This window comes from Mirounga angustirostris, unplaced genomic scaffold, assembly GCF_029215605.1.
Source record: "Mirounga angustirostris isolate CCGP_5_RB_7025 unplaced genomic scaffold, mMirAng1.0.hap1 SCAF_7, whole genome shotgun sequence".
Classification (NCBI taxonomy): Eukaryota; Metazoa; Chordata; class Mammalia; order Carnivora; family Phocidae; genus Mirounga; species Mirounga angustirostris.
In genome coordinates this window covers 125943612-125969759 of record NW_026991715.1, presented here as the reverse complement: position 1 = coordinate 125969759, position 26148 = coordinate 125943612, and the positions used below count along the sequence as shown (strand labels likewise).

General features: G+C 40.6%; 1 protein-coding gene and 1 long non-coding RNA gene across 11 annotated transcripts in view; one reads left to right on the top strand and one right to left on the bottom strand.

Moving 5' to 3' along the window:
- RANBP3L (RAN binding protein 3 like) overlaps positions 1–26148 on the bottom strand; it is a 291046-nt gene that overhangs the window by 136187 nt on the left and 128711 nt on the right. The gene's annotated exons all lie outside the window — the stretch shown is intronic.
- LOC135365445 (uncharacterized) overlaps positions 12381–26148 on the top strand; it is a 44416-nt gene continuing 30648 nt past the window's right edge. For 2 of the 4 annotated variants that reach the window (XR_010413328.1, XR_010413325.1), the window contains exon 1: positions 12383–12520. This is a non-coding gene — a long non-coding RNA (uncharacterized LOC135365445). Of the gene's footprint in view, positions 12521–22455; positions 22513–26148 lie in introns of all 4 variants that reach the window. The other 2 variants (XR_010413327.1, XR_010413326.1) reach the window with 2 other exon arrangements.

The window sequence follows — 26148 nt, the reverse complement described above, 5'->3', positions numbered from 1 at the left end:
ATGGCTGAGTAATATTCCATTGTATATATGGACCACATCTTCTTATCCATTCGTTTGTTGATGGACATTTGGGCTCTTTCCATAGTTTGGTTATTGTGGATATTGCTGCTATAAACATTGGGGTGCAGATGCTCCTTCGGATCCCTACATTTGTACCTTTGGGGTAAATACCCAGTAGTGCAATTGCTGGGTCATATGGTAGCTCTATTTTCAACTTTTTGAGGAACCTCCATACAGTTTTCCAGAGTGGCTGCACCAGCTTGCATTCCCACCAACAGTGTAGGAGGGTTTCCCTTTCTCTGCCTCCTCACCAACATCTGTCTTTTCCTGATTTGTTAATTTTAGCCATTCTGACTGGTGTGGTGGCATCTCATTGTGGTTCCGATATGTATTTCCCTGATGTCTAGTGATTCTGAGCATTTTTTCATGTGTCTGTTGGCCATTTGGATGTCTTCTTTGGAAAAATGTCTATTCATGTATTCTGCCCATTTCTTGATTGGATTATTTGTTCTTTGGGTGTTGAGTTTGATAAGTTCTTTATAGATTTTGGATACTAGCCCTTTATCTGATATGTCATTTGCAAATATCTTCTCCCATTCTGTCGGTTTTCTTTTGGTTTTGTTGACTGTTTCCTTTGCTGTGCAAAAGCTTTTTATCTTGATGAAGTCCCAATAGTTCATTTTTGCCTTTGCTTCCCTTGCCTCGGAGACGTGTCTAGCAAGAAGTTGCTGTGCCAAGGTCACAGAGGTTGCTGCCTGTGTTCTCCTCTAGGATTTTGATGGACTCCTGTCTCACACTTAGGTCTTTCATCCATTTTGAGTCTATTTTTGTGTATGGTGTAAGGAAATGGTCCAGTTTCATTCTTCTGCTTGTGGCTTCCAATTTTCCCAACACCATTTGTTGAAAAATAAGGAATATTTTTAAGTGGAATTGTCAATATTTATATAATATGAAAAAAGCAAAGGTATCTGCCAAGGGAGTTTAGCAGCAATCACATATAAAATCATAATAAAAAGGTGGGATCCTATAGCTAAAAGGGCTGGCCTAGGCAATATAGGTGGACATCTGTACCAGCAGATGGACAGATGGAAGATAGGATTCTATTTAAAATCTTCTTTCTCATTGTTCGTTCTCCCTCATGCTTCTTAGCTGCCCAAGTCTCTCTCTCTTTTTTTTTAAAGACTGTATTTATTTGACACAGAGAGAGAGAGAGAGACAGCGAGAGAGGGAACACCAGCAGGGGGAGTGGGAGAGGGAGAAGCAGGCTTCCCACGGAGCAGGGAGCCCAATGCGGGGCTCTATCCCAGGACTCTGGGATCATGATCTGAGCCAAAGGCAGATGCTTAACCAACTGAGCCACCCAGGCGCCCCTGCCCAAAATCTCTTTTTCTTCACCCTGATCCTCAGTCCTCTCTCCAGAGAGCCTCTGTATTTCTGGGGCTGAAAGGTCAAGTGCAGGGGAAGGGAACCCACAAGACAAAAACCTTTGAAGAACTCATGTGCTGAATTCTTGGGAATTCTGCTCTGAGAGCTGTTGTGTCACCTGTCCGAGACGTTGTCAGCTTCTCTAGAAAGGGTCTTACTCTTAGTGAGGTCATTTCCACCATTGTTTTCTTCCTTTTCAGCATGTAGGGCTTGCATGTGTTTAAAAGAGATCAAAGCCACATGACAGGCCAAGAGGGTAGAAGTTCACGAACAGAACAGTTTGTGTATTTAATTTGGAGTATGTAATGGCTAATTTTATATGTCAACTTGACTGGGCTAAGAGATGCCCTGACAGCTGGTAAAACATTATTTCCAGGTGTGTCTATGAGAGTGTCTCCAGAAGAAATCGGTATTTGAATCCATACACTTGGTAAAGAAGATTGCCCTCAACAATGAAGGTAAGCATCACCTAATCTACTGAGGGCCTGAATAGCACAAAAAGACAGAGGAAAATAAAAATTGCTATCTTTGCTTGAGCTGGGACATCCATCTTCTCCCTTGAATATCAGTACTCCTGCTTCTTGGGTCTTTGGACTCCGACCCGGGCTTATACCATAAGCATCCCTGGTTCTCCAGCCTTTGGACTCAGACTGAATTACACCACTGTCTTTCTTGATTCTCCAGTTTGCAGAGGGCAGATTGTGAGACTTCTCAGCCTCCACAATTGTGTGAGCCAATTCCTGTAACAAATTTCCTCTTATATGTATCTATATATACCCTATAGGCTCTTTTTCTCAGGAGAACACAGACATGGTAAGCAAACATTTTATTCTCTTTCAACTGCTTCATTGAAACTCAGAGCACCCTTTTTTCGTGAACTGCTGATCCTACCCAGCAGGTGAAAAGACCACAGGAAATAGCAGACAATCAGTAGGTGTCAGCAGTGATCTCATTCCCAAATGAGATCAAAGAGCCTGGACTCAGAGCTCAAACTAAAATATTTACATAATATCTTGCTGAGAACATCAGCATTTTGGAGAAGGACTTTAGGGTGTAGGAGACAAGAAAAATCACTGAATTATGTTGGAAACAACCTGTGATAATAAAGGATGAGCTAAAACTTTGGGCTAGGTTTTTCCAGCTTTGATTTCTTATGAAGGCATTGGTATCAGAGTCTGGGCGAATTTCCACCAGGGTGGGCCAGTTCCCAGGACCCCAGGCTACTAGGAAGAGGGTCTAACTCGGCTTCTTGCTTACCATTCACAGCAACAATGTGCAAAAATACAGATTATGTCCCAGTGCCCTAGAATTTCTTCATTCTGATGACCCTGGGTAGATTCTATGCTAAGAAATCCAGATTTACAAAATGACAAATTATTTATGAAAAAAATCCTTCACTTCAGAGAGTCACCATGGGATTTTTTCATGAGTGCATTTGAAAAACATAATTGCAGGTACAAAACTCTGATCCACTCACAGCTCTTCAAGAACACATCTCCTGCATTACGAGAAACACTACCAAAACAAGTCCACAAGGCCCAGCCGCTTATGGCAGCTGAGTGGCCCATCTGAAAAATAACTCCGGAACCCCTTCAGACAAACTTGCTGTGGCAGGGTGACGGGGCAGTCACTAGCCTCTGCCAGCTCATTTGCGGTCAGTAATTTTCACAGATGCTCCCTGGTGAGTACCAATTTCCGGATATTTTTCAAATGATTTTCATCCTGCCAGCTGGGCACAGTTCAGGGAGTACAGCTTGGAGGACTCAGCCGGATGGACCAATCAAAGACAGCTTGCCAGACTGATTTGGATTGGACTGGATTGTTTGAGCCTTGCCCTGAGGTTGGCATGCCCTCCTGCTTTCCCGTCCTGTTGATTTCCATCCTTCCCCTTCCCCAATCCTTCTTGCCTCTGCTATGATAGCTCACTATGCACTCATCTCTCCTGCTCTAATACCTTCTCCCAAGCTGACATCATTAATGGGCAGGCAATGGGATAGAGGGAGAACAACATTCTAAAAATAGGAAAATGTAAATCTTGTCCCAGGTCTGCCACTAACTAGCTACATGGCTTTGGTCAAGTTGCTTAACCTCTCTGGGCCTCAGTTTCCTCTCTGTTAAAATGAGAGAGCCCATCACTAATCTCATGGAAGGCCTTTACCAAATCATCCAAGTCCTTCCATCAAGCTGCACATCTGATGACAGCCAGCCACCTCTCCACCTCTAAATGTGTTTTCTGAGCTATTTCGGGATGTTCAGGATTTCAGAAGAAAAGCGGTGTTCCTTTCATGAGCCTGCATCAGTGACAGACTAGAGCTGAACATTAAATTTGGAAGAAGACATGAAATCCATTATTAATGCTGCTTGGGGCAAGAAGAGGCTGAAAGAAACAGAGCAGCTGTAAAAATCAATGGTGAAATGGAATTTATCGCCTCTGTGCAAGCCTGACCTCCCAAGACTTCTCCTCCAGGGCCCCAGGATCCTGAATAATGAATAATGAATCAAAACTTGCTCTCTATGACCTTTAGGATATGCAAAGATGGAAGGATGATTAAAGAATAGAAGAGAAAATTCTGGAAAGTTTAACTTTGTTATATTCTAAATTAAAAAGAATATTTCCTCAGATTTTAAAATATATACAGAAATTCAGAGACTACTGAAAAACATAAGTCATAAAATAAAATCACTCATAATAGAGATAACCACAGTCAACACTTTGCCTATTTCCTTTTACTTCTTCTGGTCCAGACACTAAGAAAGCCATTTCCTCCGCTATTTTGAAATGTGAGTTCTATCCTGAATCATCCTGGCTCATGAAAACCTCTGAATCCTAGAGAATCTAAAGTGCTGACACAATTTTTGGTTTTCTTTCTCATATTTCACCCTTACCCAGAATGAAAAATAATGTTAACAGGTGGCTATTTGAATATGTAGCCAAATTGGGGGTAACTTTTGAGGGTTCCTGTTCCTTAGTGTTTGTAAATAAGCCTTTGTCTGAATCTCTGTATTTCAGTAGGGGGTACAAGGCACTTTTTTCTAATATGCACTTTTTGCTCCTCTGCTTTAAATTTTTCAGTGGTTTCCCATGCACTTTTGATCAAATCCACACTCCTCAAGAGGACTTCCAGAAACCATCATGGTCAGACCCCTGCCTCTGCCTCTCGTCTTGGTATGTACCATTCTCTGCTCCAGTAACACCTTTGGTCCTTTGCCCAGGCTATCCCTCCTCCTGAAACACTCTTCCTCTTCCCAATGCCTGGCTAATTTCAAATTTATCCTTCGACTTATTAAGTTCTTTTGCTATATTCTCCCGTGTATTCTTTCCATGTGAGTATTCAATGCATTTCATTGCTATAGTTTATTTATTTATTTATTTATTTTTGCCTCTCCTACTAGATTCTAAATACCATGAAAACAATGACTAGCTGTTTTGCTCACCACTGTATCCCTATCTGCAAGCATGGGCATTTTGCAAAGTGAGTATACAATAAACACCTGTTGAATGTATTAATGGATGGCAGTCTTAATCCACATTAACCAACAATACTCCTCAAGAGAAAAAAAAAAAAAAATATATATATATACTGCTGCCTTTCAGAGTGGAAGTTTTTATAAGTGGTCAACACTATGAAGAGAGAAAGAGAAATTCACTGTGCCCTTTTTTGAAACTCACAAGACTTGGTTTTGAAATGTTCACATTGAAACCTTTATATGGCAGTTGTAATTGCTACCATGACTCTTAAACTTTCCCAGAGTAGGATAGGAACTAGGGAGATGATCAGTACCCCTGTGACCTGTGCCCCCAGAGAGCACCATGAACATTTGCATTCTACCACCTTACTCCTCAGAGGGGTAGCGGAGGCAACCTCCAGCGTTAATACCACCAGGCCCTACACTGCAGGCTCTCTCTAGCCATACACGCAGGAAATCTGTTATCAGAAAAACGGAGAACTGGGGTTCAAATGGAAGCAGCAGGAAATCCAATGTTACTCATACTTGGCACACTAGTCATTTTTCTATGGTTGCAGCAGCCCAGTTCTGTCTTTACGGTGATAGAAAAGGGCTTTCGTTCTCTGGGTGAATAGCCCCTTACTTTTGGGGAGAGGGGTCCAAGATAGAGAGTCAAATAATGGAAGCCAGCCATTATTAATGGGATCTAGGATCTCCCCCAACCTACCTACAATGTAGCAATCCACTGCTCCAGCCAGGCTAGTTCCCTCACAGCCTCCCAAAAATGGAGGCGAGGGGAAGGGAAAGGATGTGCTGTATATCAACACCGGGGGCAGAGGTGGGGCAGGATTTTAATCGTTCTATCATTTTTCTGATAGTTACACTTATAGTGAGCAACATAAACTATGAAACTAAATCATGGTTTTATTTGTTCTGTAGAGTGTTAAAATCTTCCTCCTTTATCATTACAGAAAATAACATTGTGAACAATCACACCTCAAGGAGAGTAAGCCCCAAGACCATTCTTTTCATGCTCTGCTTATGCTCTTCTTACTCATGCCATGCTCATTCCCAGCTCCAAACCATTATTCATGCTGACCAAGCATCTGGAAGAAATGCCTTGCCCACTCCCTTTCACTTTGCAAATCCAACTTACCCTATCAGGACCAATCTGCTACTGCCTTCTCTGTAGGATCTTCCATCTCTAATCTGCAATGATCTGTCATATCCCTGGCTCCTTTTATACTTAGAGCCAACATCATTCATTTTGATGATTAAGTACACTCTGCTTTGTATTGTCTCTTGGCTGTTTCTAATGTCTATCTTTACTCCCTAATGGATTTCTAAATCCCTGGAAGGAAAAAACTGTGACTTAAATTTCTTTGTGTTTTTATTACATTATTAGCCACACAACAGATGTTGAAAGATGTAATAAATGACTGAAACCATCATGAAACTAACAGTAAGCAAAATATAGAGCAAAATATAGAGCATAGTGGTAGAATCCATAATATTTAATTGTGGTCAGTTAGGAAAGAATTCATTTAACAATACATACACTAAAGAGAAATTGACACATTAGCTTTGATTTTCAGATAGATTTCTTTACAATACAAGAGACTTGCTTAGAAATTAAATGACTAGCCAGTGGAACATATGTTTCCTGGATTTTAAAGTGAAACTAGATATGAACAATTTTCTTTGACTAGTTGATTTAAAGCACAGTTAACAATTTGAAGTATAAAAGGAACGTCTCATAAACCTACTTTCATGGTTCAGTGTTGCCTGAGTGCCCACTCTTTCCATCTTTTAGTAATATTTCAAAAGATTTAAGATACACTCAAGAGATTTAAATGAACTGATGAACATCTACAAAAACCTACAGCTAACATCAATAACGAGACTAGAAGCTTTCTCACTAAGATCAGGAACAAGACAAGGATGTTCTTTTCACTACTCCTTTTCAACATTGTCCTGGAAGTCCTCGCTAATGTAATAAGATAAGAAAAGGTAATAAAATGTATACAGATGGTGAAGAAAGAAACAAAACTGTCTTTGTTCATAGATGACATGATCATCTAGGCAGAAACTCTGAAAGAATTAAGAAAACACTCTGGGATTAATAAGAAATTATAGCAAGATTATAAGACACAAGGTTAATATATGAAAATCAATCACTTTTCTACCAGCAATAAACAAGTGGAATTTGAATTTAAAAACACAATACCGGGCGCCTGGGTGGCTCAGATGGTTAAGCGTCTGCCTTCGGCTCAGGTCATGATCCCAGCGTCCTGGGATCGAGTCCCGCATCGGGCTCCCTGCTCCTTGGGAGCCTGCTTCTCCCTCTGCCTCTCTCTCTCTCTCTCTGTCTTTCATGAATAAATAAATAAAATCTTTAAAAAAAATAAAATAAAATAAAATAAAAACACAATACCGTTTACACTAGCCCTCCAAAAAAATGAATACTTAGGTATAAAGGTAACAAAATATGTACAAGATCTATATGAGGAAAACCACAAAACTCTGATGAAAGAAATCAAAGAAGAACTAAATAAATGGAGAAAGATTTCATGTTCACCGATACAGAGACTCAATATTGTCAAGATGCCTGCTCTTCCCAACTTGATCTATAAATTCAACACAATCCCAATCAAAATCCCAGCAAGTTATTTCATGGATATTAGCAAACTGATTCTAAAGTTTATTTGGAGAAGCAAACAACTCAGAGTATTAAAGGAGAAGAGCAAAGTCAGAAGAGTGCCACTAACCAACTTCAAGATTTACCATAAAGCTACCTAGTCCAGACAGTGCTGGTGAAAGAATAGACAAATAGATCAATGAAACAGAATAGAGGGCCCAGAAATAGACCCACACATAGTCAACCAATCATTGACAAAGAAGCAAAGAAAATACAATGGGAAAAAGACAACCTTTCAACAAATGGTGCTGGAACAAGTAGACAACCACATACAAAAAATAAAAATAAAATACAAAATAAACAAACAAAAACCAAATAGCTCTAGACACAGAACATAACAACCTTTACAAAAATTAACTCAAAATGGATCATAGATCTAAATGTAAAATACAAAACTCTAAAATTCCTGGAAGATAAAATAGGAGAAAATTTAGATGACCTTGGGCACGACAATGACTTTTTAGATACAACACCAAAAGGCACAACCCATGAAAGAAATAATTGATAAATTAGACTTCATTAGAATTAAAAACTTCTGCTCTGCAAGAGACACTGTCAAAAGAATGAAAGACAAGCTACAAACTGGAAGAAAATATTTGCAAAAGACATATCTGAAAAAGAACTGTTACTCAAAATATACAACCAACTCCTAAAACCCAACAATAAGAAAATGAACAGCCCAAGGTGCCTGGGTCCTCAGTCAGTTGAGCGTCTGCCTTCGGCTCGGGTCCTGATCCCAGCGTCCTGGGATTGAGCCCCGCATTGGGCTCTGTGCTCGGTGGGGAGCCTGCTTCTCCCTCTCCCACTGCCTGCCTGTCTGCCTACTTGTGCTCGCTCTCTCCCTCTGTCAAATGGATAAATAAAATCTTTAAAAAAAAAAAAAAAGAAAGAAAGAAAGAAAATGAACAGCCCAATTTAAAAATGGGCAACATACCTGAATGGACACCTCACCAAAGATGATATAAAGATGGCAAATAAGTACATAAAAAGATGCTCTACATTATATGTTATTAGGGAATTGCAAATTAAAATAACAATGAGATACCACTACACAACTATTAGAATGGCCAGACTCCAAAACAATGACACTAACAAATGCTGGTGAGGATGTAGAGAAACGGGAAGATAGTTTGAGTGTTTCTTACAAAACTGAACCTATTATTATATGATCCAGAATCACTCTCCTTGGTATTTATTCAAAGAAGTTGAAATCTTATGTCCACAAAAACCCTACACATGGATGCTTATAGCAGCTTTATTCATAATTGCCAAAATTTAGAAGAAACCAGGATAACCTTCAGTAGGTGAATGGATAAATCAACTGTGGTCCATCCAGACAATGGACTATTATCCAGCACTAAAAAACGATGAGCTATCAAGCCATGAAAAGACATAAGGAAAACTTAAATTCATATTAATAAGTGAGAGAAGCCAATCTGAAAAGGCTACATACTGTATGATAGAGCTATATGACATTCTGGAAAACTATAGAAATAGTAAAGGATCAGTGATTGGTGGGGGTTAGAGGGGAGAGAGGGATGAGTAGGCTGAGCACAGAGAGCTTTTAAGGCAATGAGATTACTCTGTGTGATATTGTAATTGTGACCACGCATCACTATACATTTGCCCAAACCCACAGAATGGACAACACCAAGAGGTAAACCTAATATAAACTATAGCCTTTGCAAGGTTCATCTATTGTAACAAATGTGCCACTCTGGTGTGGGATGCGTATATATAAAGGCAGTGAACATATGGAAAACCTCTATACCTTTTGCTCCTTTTTTCTGTGAACCCAAAACTTATCTAAAAAAAGTTCTAATTCTTGAAAATCTGGACTGAAATTAAAAAAAATAAACTGGATGTTGATCTCAAGACTTTTTTAAAGTTCTCATGTAGGAAAATTCTTCCCTGTGGTTCCAAAAGAATGTTCTATTTCCTGCCTGAAGGTGGCGTTTGTGTACTATGGTGAAAGAATGCATCCCTCAATTAAGACCAAAAAAAAAAAAAAAAAAGGAAAGAAAAAAGGTTTACCAGACAGTAAAACAACTCATAAAACTGTCATGAGTAATTCCAGCAGCTGGGCTCAAATGGAAGGCTGTTCTAAGCACCTCTGGTTCTCCGGGACAGGGGTGAGCTTTTATAGATTAAGATTATAGACTTACCTGGGAACACTGAGACTCATAACTCAGTTGACAGGTGCCTTAGAGCTGAAAGAATATTTGCAGAGCTGACTCTCTGGGCTTTGTCACAAGCACTGCGAACTTCATGAGCTTTGGAAGGCCACAAGATCTGGCTGGGATAGACCGACAGGTTTTTCAGGGTTTTCAGCCCTGCACAGAACGTTTGACCAATTTACTCTCAGGCATACCAGTTGATTGTATCGTGGGAACTATATGAACTTGAGGGGGAAATCCCTTAATTAAAAGTTTCCTAAACCCAACTTCTATAGAAGCATTCCATCTACCACACGTTAAACACACAGATTTCTGAACTTCAACTTCAGAGGTCTGAATATCGAGATCAGCAGTGGAGTCTACATTGAAGAAGCTTTTCTAGAATGGACCATTACTCAGCTACATAAATAGAACAAAGTACTGATATAGGCAACAACATGGATGGCATCTCAACAACAATATTCTCAGCAAAAGAAGCCAAACACAAAAGACTACACACTGTATGATTATGACACACTTCATAAATATATAAAGTTCTAAAATAAACACAACTAATCTCTGGTGATCGAAATCAAGCTGGTGGTTGCATAGGGCAGGGGGTTATGTAGATTGACTGCAAAGAGGCATGAGGGAACTTTCCAGTACCAGCGCAATGTTGTATATTATATTGGAGTGGTGGTTACAGGGCGTATAGAGTTGTCAAAACTCATATAACTGAATACTCTAGGTTATGTACACTTAATTGCATGTAAATTGTATTTCAATAAAGTTGATTTAATAAAACACTTCCTGGGTGATTCAAATGTACATCCAGACTTGGGAATCTCAGACCCTTTGCTAGTGGAGAATGACCAGATCTTAAGTACACCTGAACTACACTGAAGCTTCTTTTTTGGTGTTTATACGCCCTCTGACAGAATTTCTGGGCCCCAGGGCACCTTCAAGATCAAGTTGCCTGCCCTCTGGATTTTCCATGTGAGAAAACTAAAGTTCAGAAAGGTTGAGAGACTTTTCTGAGGCCACACAGTAAGATACCAGCAGATATCAAACAAGAATCCAGGTCCTGACAGCGTTTTCTTTTCTCTCAGTATCACACTGTATTCAAAGGAGTAAGAAAAGGAAGTGGCTTGTAGATGTTCCTTGCTCTAATGTAGCTTCTTTATTTTTCATCCCCATCTCTACGATAGAGCTACTGTTACCTGAGCCAAAGAAACCGAATAGAATAAAATCTTATAAGGAATGGTTGAAAGACTGGTTTCAGTTAATTACTCATTCAACTCGTTCAAAGACTGGTTTCAATTAATTACTCATAAACAACAAATATTTGCTGAGTGCTTGCTAGTCCCAGGTCGAGGCACAAATGATCTGGTAATGAACAAGACAGGCCGGATCCCTGCCCCTTGTCAACCCCAAAGAAATACGCAAATGCATGAGCAAGATAATTTCAGACTGTGAAAAGTGCTTGAAGAAGACAGACAAGGTGATTGATGGAGAGACTGAAAAGGAGGATGTATTGTGGCTGTACTTGTCAGGTAGGCTGCTTGGAGGTCATGACACTGAGGAGCATGGGATGAGGCCAGAGATGGTGGGATGGAAGGCAGCCATCCACAAATGCTTCGCGGGCTGTCATGCACAGGACGCAGTGCACTGGTCTCATGTTGAACTTTGGTGAAGCGAGAACCAATATGACTAGAAGGGACAGAGGTTGCATTAAGATCAGTTTAGGGAAGAACTTTCCAACCTAGTGGTAAAAGAATTAATATTTGAGGAGGGCATACTATGTTCTAGTTTCCTTATATATAATACTTTAATTCTTACAAAAAACTTTGGGTGGCAGGTGGAACAGTGTTCATCGGAAGGAGTGACATCCCCCTCCCAAGAGATATGAACGCTCAAGCTCAACAGTCATATATGAGGGATTCTGGAGAAGGGATCCTTCATGGAGTACTAGAAAATTCCTAAAGTCTCTTCCAGCTCTAAGCCAGTTTAAGTCTGAGCTAAAGAATTTATGTTTAGCAAGTGAAGACCCCTGTGGATTTTAAAGGTTTAGCTGTGCTGAGTGGTATCTGCAGACCTACAGAACCCTTTGATCTTCCAAATAGTCATACTTGTGTACTGGGCACACAGGAGGTGCCCAATTTATTTTTGCTGAAATGAAATGAGCGTTTCCACTGAGGTAGAGACAGGTGAGTTGGGGCCCCCTTAACCTTTGGCCTCAACTCTTACAGGTGCTGCCCTAATTATGTCAGAGAAACCATTGTAAAAAGCAAAAACAAAACAACAAAAAAACATACTCCAGATTCCAGTCCAGGACATGGAACTTACTAAAACTTCTTGAACATTAATAGGGTATTTCCAGTTTTACTAAACTTTAACCATAAATTCTCAGGAAGGCCTTCCACTGAATACTTTCCCTGAGGAATGTGGCAGAATGACATTCTAATGTCTCCTTCAATGAGAAACCAGAATATGGCCAAGAACTCCTCTTGAGGATGGATATCAGCAGAAGTGGAAAGGGCAGTGAGCTGCCATGACCTAGAAATTCTGCCTGGCTTACTCACCTTCATATAGAGAGAATTTGATTTACTACAGGAAAATAAAGTTGTACATGAGAAAGAAGCAGCCTCGATTGGAAGGCTCTTAAACAGGTGCCTCTTCAGAGAGACAGGTGAGTCTCTACTACTAAAGGCCCTGTGTGGAAAATGGAAGACATGGATATCTTGGATTATTTGGTCACTGACCTTCTTGAAGACTGTTGCAAGGAATGAATTAGGTGAGCCAACATTCTTTTCATTCTGTGAGTCATGGCTCTGTCAAAATTACCCAATTACTGATCCCACTTGTCTCCATATGGAAAACAAAGTTATAGCTATAGTGCAGGTAATAACAAGATCAAAGTATGCTGTGCAAAATACGAAATTCCCACAAACCAGACTCCCACCGCCTCTGGGTGGCTGCTTATCACTCTGTGACTGTGTCCTCTCTCTTTCCTCTTATCCTAAATTATTGTTTTGTTAGAACATAAACCACTTAAAGGCTCATTCTTCCTGTCTTTGAGTTTGTTTCTGGCACAGAGAGAGAGAGAGAGAGAGGGCATTTGATAAGTGTATGACGAATGAAGTTTCATAGTCCTGCTTTCTGGTGCCTAATCCTAGCTAAAACCAACTGAACACCTCGGTATACCAGGCAATGTACTGAACACTTTAGAGATATTACTTTCTTTAATCCTTAAAACAACCTTAGGAAGTAGGTACTATCATCATCGGATTCAACCACCACTATTTCCATATGAAGAAACAGACCTAAACTTGAAACCAGTATAATATATTGCAGATTGCTTTTAACCCTGTCGATGTAGTAGGAACGGGGGGCAGGAAGTGTGTGGAAAATCTGTGGATTGCTTTGTCCCAAATCGGAGTACACAGCATCCAGTTTCTTAGCAATCTCAGCAACACTTTGGTAGAGTTGACGTTTTTGAACAGAGAGAAAAAAGCCAGCAGGGAGGAATGACTTTTCTGTCTCTCATTTTCTCCTGCTTTCCAGTGCTGACAAGGGACATTTAGAATGAAGCCAAATTTAAGTGAATCCATAACTTGTAATGACCAGTATTTTTGGGAAGTCTAGGGTGGTTGCCTAGGACTTTGATATCCATCTTACCACAAAAGGTGTTTTACTTCGAACTTCATAAAGTCTGAAGACGTTTAGGACTTTACATATGAATTCTACTTTCAAATTATTTTAAAAAAATGAGAAACCATTTACTGAGAATTCACTATGTACTGGACACGTGCACTAAGTCCTTTGAGTGTCTTATCTCAATTAATGCCCAGCACAACAAACACCCCTACTGATTTAACTTGTTTTCCTTAGCTTCAATATAATGTCCTGGTTGGCGGGTGGGTGGGTGAGCGGGTATCGGTGACAACTGTGTGTTCACCTCCAGAAAGGAAGAATAAGTACAAAAGCTTTGGCAGCTGTTTTTTTTTACACCAAACAAAGCAAAAAGAACCATACCCTTGACAACCTGCTATATCTGTCTTGGCCAAGACGGTCACAGGACTTCAGAGTCCTGTGCAACCACATGAATTCATTCCACTGGCCTTCTGAGCTAACATATCCTTCACCTCAAATAGTCCATAAGCCAAAAGAGTGAGGAGTAATCGATTTTGTAGCAGAAAAAAACAGATCTGAGTTTAAGTTTCACCTTTAAAAACTTGAAGTCACTGGTCTTTCTTCCATCAGGCGGGAAGCTAACCAGTAGACCACCTTGGCTTAAGTTAGGAAGAAGTGCCCCTATGGGCAACTTTGGTGACTTTGGTGGAATGCTTGGTGAGCAGATGGCACTTTGCACCCTTCCCCCAGGAGCGCACAGGCTCCGTGAAAAGGGGACAGGGCTGATTTCAGTCCCCACTCATCCCCTTGGCAGGTGCCTCAGGGCAATGTGCATAAATATGTGTGGCAGGGCCACTGTCAGGAACAACATGTATGTCCCCAAGGGGCAGTCCGTGGACCCCAGCCCACTCACAGATGGGTTTTATAATCCTAATCATGTTTGAAAGAATTCGAATTGCTTGTCAACCTAAAAATTAGGAAATTTCAAAACAAAATTGAGATTTCAAGCTTTTACTGAAAAATCAGAAGATCTGGGAACAGTGGCATTCCCATGTAGCAAAATGGACGGGATCTGAAAAGAACTACCTACTTTATGCATTTACTTAATTTTTTTTTCTAAGATTTTATTTATTTATTTGACTGAGAGAGATAGCGAGAGAGGGAACACAAGCAGGGGGAGTGGGAGAGGGAGAAGCAGGCTTCCCACAGAGCAGGGAGCCTGATGCGGGGCTCCATCCCAGGACCCTGGGATCATGACCTGAGCCGAAGGCAGACACTTAACAACTGAGCCACCCGGGCACCCGCTTTGAAATTACTTTCATCTATTCCGAAGTACTGGATAGTTTCCCTGCCCTTCTGTCATATTGCTTAAAGAGTGGCAGGCAATCCTTTTGCATGTAGTTGGGTAAGAAAATATAATACAGCTTTATCTATTCATGGGCAACTTCATTTCTTAGGTCTTATAGACTTAGTCATTACTTTGAGTTATTGAGATCAAATATATATATTTGGTTGATATATATATAGAACTGAGGCTAGTCCCCAATTTATTTCTGTGTAAAAAGTGAAGTAGGAATCTGACTTTGTTTTTCTCCAGCTGCCGTTGGTAACTAGCTAGCTCCAGCTTTGGTTTACTCCAGTTTCCACCACTTCCCCTTGTCTTACCTTGGATAGCTTCACTCGTTACTTGTTTGATCCCAATAGAACTTTGAGTTCTCAACACCTGGACTACTGGACAAATGGCTGGACAGTGCAATTAGCAATCGCTCTGGCAGTCCATTTGCTATGAGGGGTGGGCAGTTCCAGCCCAGGCAGCAGAGCCTGTGAATGAGACCAGAGTAGCTGTGCACAAAGGGCTCAACTTGGAAGAGACCTCCAGAAACCTGACTGCAGCTATAGGTCCTGGAATTGCCTGACCTGGGGCTTCTCACCTGTGCTTATTTTGCCTCCCTCTTTCTTGCAGGTGATATGTCTAGGTCACTGGTAGGGAATGTAAGGAGAGCAAGTGAGATTTACACCAGTACAAGACAATGTAATTAAGAACAAAGCTGAAATCAAAGCATGGGATCAGGCTCCTGTGTTTACACAAAACATGTAATAACGTTGGTGCAAATTGACATGGTTATTCTAAGACAAACACATCCATGACCTTAAACGGTACTTTGCACTTGGAAGATGTTCTTCAGACAAATGTTTGAGGCATGAGCTCTAGTCCTTATTCTGCTAGGAGACCCTGTACATCCTTAAATAAGCCACTTTCTGGGCCTCAGTTTATTAGTCTAGCCTACAAAGTGATGGGTTTAGACTATAATCTAGATCTAGGTTCTTAAGCCTTTGCACAATGCATGCCTTTGAAATACACTTAATTTCACATAAAATTGCAGAGCATTCACAGACTTCACCTGCTGATTTCTATACATGATTGTCCAATATTTTATACTAATTCTCAGTCTATTTTTCTCTTGTGTCATTGTCACAAAGATAGTATTTGATGGTTCTCAGCAGCTATATATTAAAGGTATTTCCCAGCCTCCTATCCTTGAGATAGTAATGTTAAGACAGCCTTGTAAAGGATATCCAGGGCCCCAGCATCTGAGAGAGACAGAGACCTTCTACTCCCAGAGTATATGCCAGATAATCACTGTCCCAACAGCTGCGTATCTAGGGCCCGGACCTCAGTTTTGTTTCTGCCCTAGACTTACAATAGGAGACCAGTGACACAAAGGAGCAGGACCACTCACAACCCATTCCAGTAAGGGTGGCTACAGTGACCACAGCTCCACTCCATCTCTGGAGCCAACAGTGGCAACTGGTTCAGTGGCAGAGTCCAAGGCTACATTGGAGATGCTGGAGATGCCCCAACACCAGAGGGACACTGGGGTCTTTAGGAAACAGGTTCACTGTGGCATTTGGAGCATTATGCTTGGCTGATTACTTGGCCCAACCCAAGATTCTGTTAGCTACCAATATCCGATAAGTCCCTTTTCTACTTAAATTAGCTAGAGTTGGTTTCTATTGCTTGCAACTAAAATGCTGAGTGATACAAACCTTAATCCTGAATGCATAAAATGACTTAAAAATTATTTTCCAATAAGACAGGCATCTGGGTGGCTCAGTCAGTTAAGCGACTGCTCCAGTCATGATCCTGGAGTCCCAGGATTGAGTCCTGCAGCAGGCTCCCTGCTCAGTGAGGAGTCTGCTTCTCCCTCTGACCCTCCCCCCTCTCGTGCTCTCTCTCTCTCTCTCACTCTCTCTCTCTCTCAAATAAGTAAATAAAAACTTAAAAAAAAAAAAAGAAAGAAATTATTTTCCAACAAGAGATTTCTTGGAGAGTCAGCTGTGCTGGGGCAGAGGGTAACAGAATGATGAAATCACATGACTTAATGCCACTGATTTACCGTACTTCTCTTTAGCACCCTGAGAAACTTACAAAATAATAGCAATAAGAGTGAAATTAAATAACAAGAAACCTCTTAGTTTATTCCTCCACTGTTCCATCAGTTACCTTCAAACAATGCATTTATTTAAGCTTTATCACTTATTTGGAATTTATTGATAAAACAGTATGCGTAGATCACCTATACATTTTTTGAGTGCCTACTGTGTGTCAGGAACTCTGCTAGATGTTGGGGCAGATTCATAGAAGAAAGAGAAAGGTTTTCCCTTTAAGATAAGCAAGAAATTCCAACATAATGTTGAGTACTTCAAGAGCCCTATGGAAGGAACAATAGCTGAGCCTACTCTGGGTAGTCAGAGAAAACTGTGTAACATCTGGATTGAGCTCTTTCCAATAGACCAAGGTGTGACATCTGGTTGTGTCTTTTTTTTTTTTTTAAGATTTTATTTATTTATTTGAGAGAGAGAATGAGAGAGAGAGAGAGAGAGCATGAGAGGGGGGAGGGTCAGAGGGAGAAGCAGGCTCCCTGCCGAGCAGGGAGCCCGATGCGGGACTCGATCCAGGGACTCCAGGATCATGACCTGAGCCGAAGGCAGTTGCTTAACCAACTGAGCCACCCAGGCGCCCCAGGTTGTGTCTTTGAGACTGTGTGAAGTTTCCAAGGCAATAAAGAGTGGGAAATAGAGTTGTGCCTTGTGAGTCTGAAAAAAACCACTGTAACTCTGTGCAGGCTTCCTTCGTGTTTCCTTGGTTTTCCTGTTCTGAAGGGACTAATGAGTTGTAGTTCGGTTCTAGCAAGTCTAAGTTCAGTTGGATTTGAGTTTTGTCCCCTTCCCCTAAGAGTCATCATGAGTCCCACCAATTCAAAATTTTTCAGCCTGCTTTTTGCTTTATGCTTCACTGCCTGCAAAAAGTTCACAGGGTGAGAACTTCTCTGGAAAACAAGTGTTTCATCAGGTCTGATGAGACAGTAGGACAGACTCAGTAGAGACCATGGATGGGACAGAAGCTGTCCTGAAACAGGAGGCTAACTTAAGTTTTGTCATTTACAGAGGGCCTTAGGGGAAGCCAGAGACTATATGTGGGGAGAGAAGCAGTTCACCAAGCAATTCTGTCACTAGTGCCTCATAAACTGGGAGACAGGTTTTTGCCGTAACAAGGTGCAATATTTATAGACTTGTTTCTGACCGTAACCACATTGAAAGTTTTTCCTGGTGAATCAAACAGAAAACTTCTCTGCCCTTAGTCCTCACTGACATTTCCCACACCAACTATTGCTTCAATTTTTAAAGAACCATTTTACTCTACTGTGGAAAAAAAAAATCCTCAAGAAAATAAAAGAAACTCTCATGAACAAAACCTGAAACCAGTGAAAATGACTTCACTGGTAAGAGAGCTAAAACAAAAAAACAAAACAAAACAAACTGTTCTGAAAATTCAATTCAATTCCATTTAATATCAGCTTTGGGGATGGAGAGCACATTTTTTTTTCTCACAGTGGCCTCATTATAAATGGTGACTGGGTTCCTAGATGAGCCCACAAAGGACTACTTTACTCACAAGGTTTCTGTAAAATCAATCACGTTGTCTTAGCCCTACACAATATTTTCATATCATTTTTTTGTTTTTATTCCTGTATACAGTCATTTTCTACCATACACAAGTTCACTGCAGAAAGCTTTAAAACTAGAGGAAAGTATAAAGATAACAAAGTATAAAAGTAAACAAGACTCTCCAAAAAAAACAAACAAACAAACAGAGGGGCACCTGGGTGGCTCAGTCGGATAAGGGTCCAACTCTTGATTTCGGCTCAGGTCATGATCTCAGGGTCATGGTGTTGAGCCCCATGTCAGGCTCTGCTCTCAGTGTGGAGTCTACTTGAGGTTCTTTCTCTTCCTCCCTCTGCCCCTACCCCCACTCATGCACTCTCTCTCTCTCTCAAATAAATAAATAAAATCTTTAAAAAAAAAAAAAGTAAATAAAACTCTCAAAATCTATCACCTAGAGATAACCATTTGAATATAAAAAATTATAACAGACTTACTAAGGTATGATTGATATACAATAAATTGTAATATTTAAGATGTATAATTTGAGAAGCGTTATGCATATATATACACATATATACCTGTGAATACACACATATATGTGTATGTGAAACCATCACCATAATTAATATAATGAGTATATCCATTACCTGACACCCCCAAAAAACCCCATGACCCTTTGTAATTCCTTCCTCTGCCCCCCACTCCCTGGCCAACACCAGTCTGCTTTCTGCCACCATAGATTAGGTTACATTTGTTATTTTATGTAAATGGATTCATATAGCATACACTTCTTTTTGTCTGTTCTTTTTCACCCAGTGTAATTATTTTGAGATTCATCCACATTGTAGCTGTATTAATAGTTAATTTGTTTTTATTGCTGAGTAGCATTTTATAAATGCTTATATAGCAATTTATTCATCTATCGATGGATATTTGGGTTTGTGATATCTTTTTCCAGCACCAACAACCAGTTCTCCAATTCCTGATATCAATCGCGTGTCCGGCAATTCAATTCCGACACTAACTACCCAGAGTTAGCACGGACCCCACAGGGTAAGGGCTCAGTCCCACAGGACTATCCCCACTACAGATACCAGCCAAAAGTGGAGTCCCCATGCAACCCACACTTTTGCCCAGCTGACTACTACTTCCGAGCTTCCCACAACCCTTCTTCCGTTGTAATTTACTTGAATGATTCACAGAATTCAGAAAAGCAGTTTATGATTCTAGTTTCTCATAAAGGATACCACTCAGAAACAGCAAGGTAGAAGAGATGTGTAGGGCAAGGGATGGTGGGAGAAGGGTGTCGAGCTTCCATGCCCTCTCCATGTGCTACCCTCCCCCAAACAGCCATGTGTTTGCCAATCAGAAAGCTTTCCAAACCCCATCGTTTAAGGGATTTTATGGAGGTTTCATGATGTAGGCATGATTGATTAAATTATCTGCCATTGGTGAATGAAGTCAATCTCCAGCCCCTCTCCCCTCCCAGGAAAGAGGTCAGAAAGTAGGGCTGAAAGTGCTAATCCTCTAATCACATGCCTGGTCTTTCTGGCGACCAGTCCTTATCCTGAAGCTATCCTGAAGGGATTTCACTGCAATGTACCTCACTAGCATAAACTCAGATATGGTCTAAAGAGATTTGTTACAAAGAACAAAAGAGCCTCCTATCACTCAGGAAATTCCAAGGGTTTTAGGAGCTCTGTGCCAGGAACCAGGGACAAAAACCAAATATATATGTTTTTTGTTTTGTTTTTTTTACTAAACCACAAGGTTGTTTTCTGTTTGGGGTTGTTATAAATAAAATCACGAATATTCATTACAAATTTTTGTAGAAACATATGTTTTTATTTCTCTTGAGTAAATACCTAGGAGTGAAGCAGCTGCATCATATGGTAACTGTATGTTTAACTTAAGAAATTGCCAGATTTGTTTTTCAGGGGAGTTGGGCCACTTTATGTTCCCACCAGAAGTGTGTGAGGATTCCAGTTGCTCTAAATCCTCACCGAATCTTGCTACAGTCAGTGTTTTAAATGTAGGTGCTCTAATACATTGGTAGTGTTATCTCAATGTGGTTTTAATGTGCATTTTTCTAATGACTAATGATAAAGAGCATCTACCCATGTGCTTATTTGGCATTTGTATATCTTCTTTGGTGAAATGTCTGTTGAAAGCTGTTGCCCATTTTTAAGTTGGGTTGTTTGTTTCATGATTGAGTTTTGAGTGTTCTTTTTTTTTTTTTTTTAAAGATTTTATTTATTTATTTGAGAGAGAGAGAACATATGAGAGGGGATAGGGTCAGAGGACGAAGCAGACTCCCTGCCGAGCAGGGAGCCCGATGCGGGACTCGATCCTGGGACTCCAGGATCATGACCTGAGCTGAAGGCAGTCGCTTAACCAACTGAGTCACCCAGGCGCCCGAGTGTTCTTTAATATATTCTGGATGCACATCCAATATCAGATATGTGATTTGTAAATATTTTCTCACAAAGATGTGGCTTGTCTTTTCATTCTCCTATGTCAAAGAGCAGAAATTCTTAATTTTATGAAATTTCATTTATTAATGTGAATCATGCTATCATATCTATGAAATCTAACCCAAAGTCACAAAGATTTTCTCCTATGCTTTCTTCTAGACATGTTCTAGTTTTCATTTTACATGTAGGTACATGATCCATGTTGAGTTAATTTTTGTGAATTATATATCTTTTATTTTGTTTGTGTTTTGTTTTTGTTTTTGCTTCTGGGTATCTACATGCTTTGGCAACATTTGTTGACAAGGCTTTCCTTTTGCTCCCAGATTGCCTTTGCCCTTCTGTTAAAAATCAGATATATTTATATTTCTCTAGCTTATTCCATTAAACTACATACCTATCTTTGTTAAAAAACTAACAAACAAACAAGCCTCAGCAAAAAAGGAACAGAATGGAACTGAAATATTTCTCTATTTCTTCTGTATTTATATATATATATATATATATATATATTTCTCTAGTTTATTCCATTAAACTACATGCCTATCTTTATCACATTGTCTTGATAACTATAACTTTATAATAAGTCTTGATACCAGGTAATGATAGTTCTCCACATTTATTCTTTCTCAAAGTTGTTATGGCTGTTCTGGGTTTCCTGCATCTCCATATGAATTTGAGGATCAGCTTGTCAATTCCTATAAAGAAGTCAGCCAGGAGTTTGATAGACATTGTGTTAAATCTGTAGATGAGTTCAGGGAGTGTTGTCATTTTTGACAATATTAAGTCTTTCAATCCATGAGCCTGAGACCTACTTTCATTTATTTAGATTTTTTTAAAATTTCTTTCCAAAATATTTTGTAATTTTTAGTGTACAAACCTTGCATTTTTATTGTTAATTTTATTTCTAAATATTTTATTCTTTTTGATGCTATTATATCAGAAAGTATATACAAATACAATTTATTTTGTTTATTGATCTTATATCCTGCAACCTTGCTGAAATTGTTTATTAGTTCTAATAATTTTTTTAATAAATTCTTAGGATTTTCTGTATACAAGATCATGTCATTTGGGAATAAAGATTGTTTTACTTCTTTTTTCCCTATCTGAACGCCTCTTATTTCATTTTCTTGCCTAATTGCCCAGTACAATGTTGAATAGAAGTAGCAAGAGCAGATATCCTGATCTTGTTCCTGACCTTGCAGAAAAAGCACTCAGTCTTTCACCATTACATGTGATATTAGCTGAGAGTTTTTCATAGATGCTCTTTATCAGGTTGCAGAAGTTCCATTCTGTTCCTTTGTTGTTGTTGTTGAGGCTTGTTTGTTAGTTTTTTAATCATGAAAGGATGTTAGCACATTAATTCATTTTTGCAGGTTAAACCAGCAGAATATTTTATAAATATGGAGAAGCTGATTCTAAAATTTATATACAAGGGCAAAGTACCTAAACAAACAATGAGAGACAATGTATGAAGAACACCGGGCTAAGAGCCTTCCAGTATTTCCCTAATCCTCCTACCTCTATGAAATAGCACTATTTTCATCTCATAGACGTGGGTCCTGGGGCTTAAAGAAGTAATGTAGTTTGACCAGGGTTACATGGATGGTAAGTGGTAAAAGAACTGAAAAGAGTCTGCCCAGAGGAAGTCCTTAATAAGCGTCCATTCCTTCAGGAACACGTCACTCCTCCCCCCATACGCAGAAATGGAGTCTCCCCAGAGATTCAAGAGGTAAGAACAACTTTTTTTTTTTTTTTTAGAAAGATCTTTGGAAGGACAGTATCAATACTGTGACAGTAATAGGTGTCAAACTCTTACTTATCTAATTCCTTCCTTTGTTTTACCTAAAATTTAAGAAAAGCCCTCCTCCTCAGTACATGGTAAACTTTCCTACACCAAACCATCTACCAGCTTCTACTACACTCCTTTAAAGCCTCCTGCACTGGCCTTTCTAGAGTGTTCTCTCTTCCATGTGGCTGCCCCCTCACGTGTGTCTTATACCTCCAACGCAAATGGGATGGAGACGAAATTAAAGTTTTCTTACTGTATTGAATTCCCTTTGATAAATGTCCGCCCTTGCAGTGCCTTGAGCTGGTCATACCACACTTAAGGAGAGAGAGAGGGCGCATTAACTATTGTCTTTCAGGTTCAAACCCTCTCTTCTGCGCTCTGCCTGCTGTTTTGTCATCTGGCTCAGTGCTGGATTCCACCACGGAGAGCACCGGACGCCAGCTGCAATGTTGGAGGAGGCAGGACTGACTCACTCATTCCTACTTGCTTGTTGGTTTCTAGGGGCCTCAAGGTCCTGTCAGCAGCACCCCAGCGATACCTCCTTGCTCCACCAGTGCAGGCAGAGTAAGGCTCCCTCCTCAGAATTCCACCTCCTCGAAGTTTCTCAGTTTTAGTAATTCCAACCTCTTCCTTTGATCCACAGCCAGAAGGATGGGAGCTGCTCCCTGCCGTTGCTGTATGATACATTTGTGTTCTCTTTTTGCCTTTTCAATTCTTCAAGCCTAGATAACAATTATGTATATTAAATTTTCTCTTTTAAAATAGTTGGTGTGGCTTCTGTCTCCTAACTGGATGCTGAGGGATACAGAGGAGGTGGGAGGAGATGGGACCAGGAGGGTTTTAAAGGCCCTTTAATAACAAAACTCCATGTCCTACAGACTGGGGCCACTGAGTGAGGTCAAGAGTCAGGGGTCCTTAAGTTACAGAGGGATCTTAAAAGAATCTGAGCTTGAGGCCAGGGGAAAGGGAGAAGGTTCCCCAGGTCTGGCTCTGGGCTAGCCTTTAGGCTGTCCAATGTCTAGTTCAACTCATCCTGGTGATAGCAATAAAGAATGCATAAGAATGGTGGCTCTGGATCACATTTCCAGACACCTGATGGGCACTGGCCACAACACCGTCAGCTGCAGAGAAGTGAGGCAGCCACCAATCCTGATTCTCACAAAATTGGCATGGGCTTCCTCGCCTTGGAGAAGAGACACTCATGAGGAGGTACAAAGAGTGCTCCTCATTCAAGGGAGGGCAAGGCAGCTAACTTGACCCCAGATGGGGACAGAGTACATGTGCCCCTTGCAGGAGAACCAGAGTCCAGAGTTCCCAGTCCGCTCAACTCCTGGAAGCTAATGGAGTCATTGTTAAGAGGATGGACTCTGGTGCCAGACTGCCCAGATTCAGACCACATCACTGCCTCTTACTAGCTGTGGGATCTTTGGCAATTTTCTCAATCTTCCTATGCTGCAGTTTCTTTATCTGTATAATGGGAATAATAAGAGTGCTTATCTTAGGGCACCTGGGTGGCTCAGTTGGTTAAGCGACTGCCTTCGGCTCAGGTCATGATCCTGGAGTCCCTGGATTGAGTCCCACATTGGGCTCCCTGCTCAGTGGGGAGTCTGCTTCTCCCTCTGACTCTCTTCCCTCTCATGCTCTCTCTCATTCTCTCTCTCAAATAAATAAATAAAATCTTTAAAAAAAAAAAAAGAGTGCTTATCTTAGAGCTCTTTATAAGGGTTTAATGAATTACTTTATTTTAAGCATTTAGAACAGTGCCTGGCACATGAAAAGAGATATGAAATTAGTAGCTATTGTTATTATGATTATGATCTGTGTATCTCACACAAGCTAAACAGGGGAGAGATGGCATATATGGAGAGGAAACATTTTAGGTCAGAAAAGCTATGTGTTTAAAGATTCTTTAAGTTGCAAGGAACAGAAAATACTAAAGACAAATGACTTAAAAGGGAGGGGGTTTATTATCTCAAAAACAAGAAATCCAGAGTAAGACAGCTTCTGCAGTACAAGGATATCAAGGACTCAACTCCTTTTCATATTTCTTTTCTGCTATTCTCAGCAGAATGGCTTTTCCCTGGGGCTTGTCTTCTCATGTTTTCAAGATAGCTATAGCAGCTCTCAACATCACAGCTTCCAGACAACATACCACGGCATCAAGAAGGACTTTTAGGAATGAGATATTGCCATTTGCAACAACGTGGATGGAACTGGAGGGTATTATGTTGAGTGAAATAAGTCAAACAGAGAAAGACATGTATCATATGATCTCACTGATATGAGGAATTCTTAATCGCAGGAAACAAACTGAGTGTTGTTGGAGTGGGGGGTGGGGTGGGAGGGATGGGGTGACTGGGTGATAGACACTGGGGAGTGTATGTGCTCTGGTAAGCGCTGTGAATTGTGCAAGACTGTTGAATCTCAGATCTGTACCTCTGAAACAAATAATGCAATATATGTTAAGAAAAAAAAAAGAAGAAGAAGAAGAAGAAGGTAGCAGGAGGGGAAGAATGAAGCGGGGGAAATCGGAGGGGTAGACGAACCATGAGAGACGATGGACTCTGAAAAACAAACAGGGTTCTAGAGGGGAGGGGGGTGGGAGGATGGGTTAGCCTGGTGGTGGGTATTTAGGAGGGCACATTCTGCATGGAGCACTGGGTGTTGTGCACAAACAATGAATCATGGAACACTTCATCTAAAACTAATGTTGTAATGTAAGGGGATTAACATAAGAATAAAAAAATTAAAAAAAAAAAAAAAAAAAAAAAAAAAAAAAAAAAAAAAAAAAAGAAGGACTTTTATTTCTCTGTGTTATCTTTTAAAGATAGAGGACAATCTTTCCCAGATGCCCCCCGCCCCCAGCTGACTTCTTCATTCTCATTGGATAGATTTGTTTCACATACCCATGCCTACACCAATCAGGGACAGGGGGAATGGAACGCTCAAGATCAGTTAGACCAATCATGATTCACAGCAATGGGGCTCGAGCCCACCTCCTCTGGAGCCCAAAGCTGAGCAACAGGCACCTGAGAAACAGTCCGGGTGCAGTTAGGAAGGAGAAAGGGAGAAATGGCTGATGGGCAGGCAACCAAGAGTGCCTGCTGCCGTGGCCTTCCCAGCACCCTGCAAATCACACAGCCCTTAACCTATGCATAAAATTGAGCCTGTGTCCAGACTGGCCACACTGGACATTTAAGAGAAATTGTGGGGGAGGAGGAGAAACTTCTTCCCACCTCTTCAGGGTGGGAACACTGCTTTCCACCTCTTCAGGGATATCTATTCTTCAGAATAGATTTTATTCTCCCAGATCCCAAACACACACACACACACACACACACACACACACACACACACTGTTTGGGGAGTGTTTGTCAGGAGGAGTGTGAGGAATGGAAAACAGGGAGGAGAGGAAGGGGGAGGCCAGTGCTGAATAAATTGGCCTGTCCACAAAGGATAGAGGAGAGAACATTAGCAAGAAAGAAAAAGGATGGGAGCTGGAGAGCCCCCAAGCACAGAAGCTGGGGAAATGAAGGGACAAATTCAGGAAGGAATGTTATTTAAACTGTGTGCACA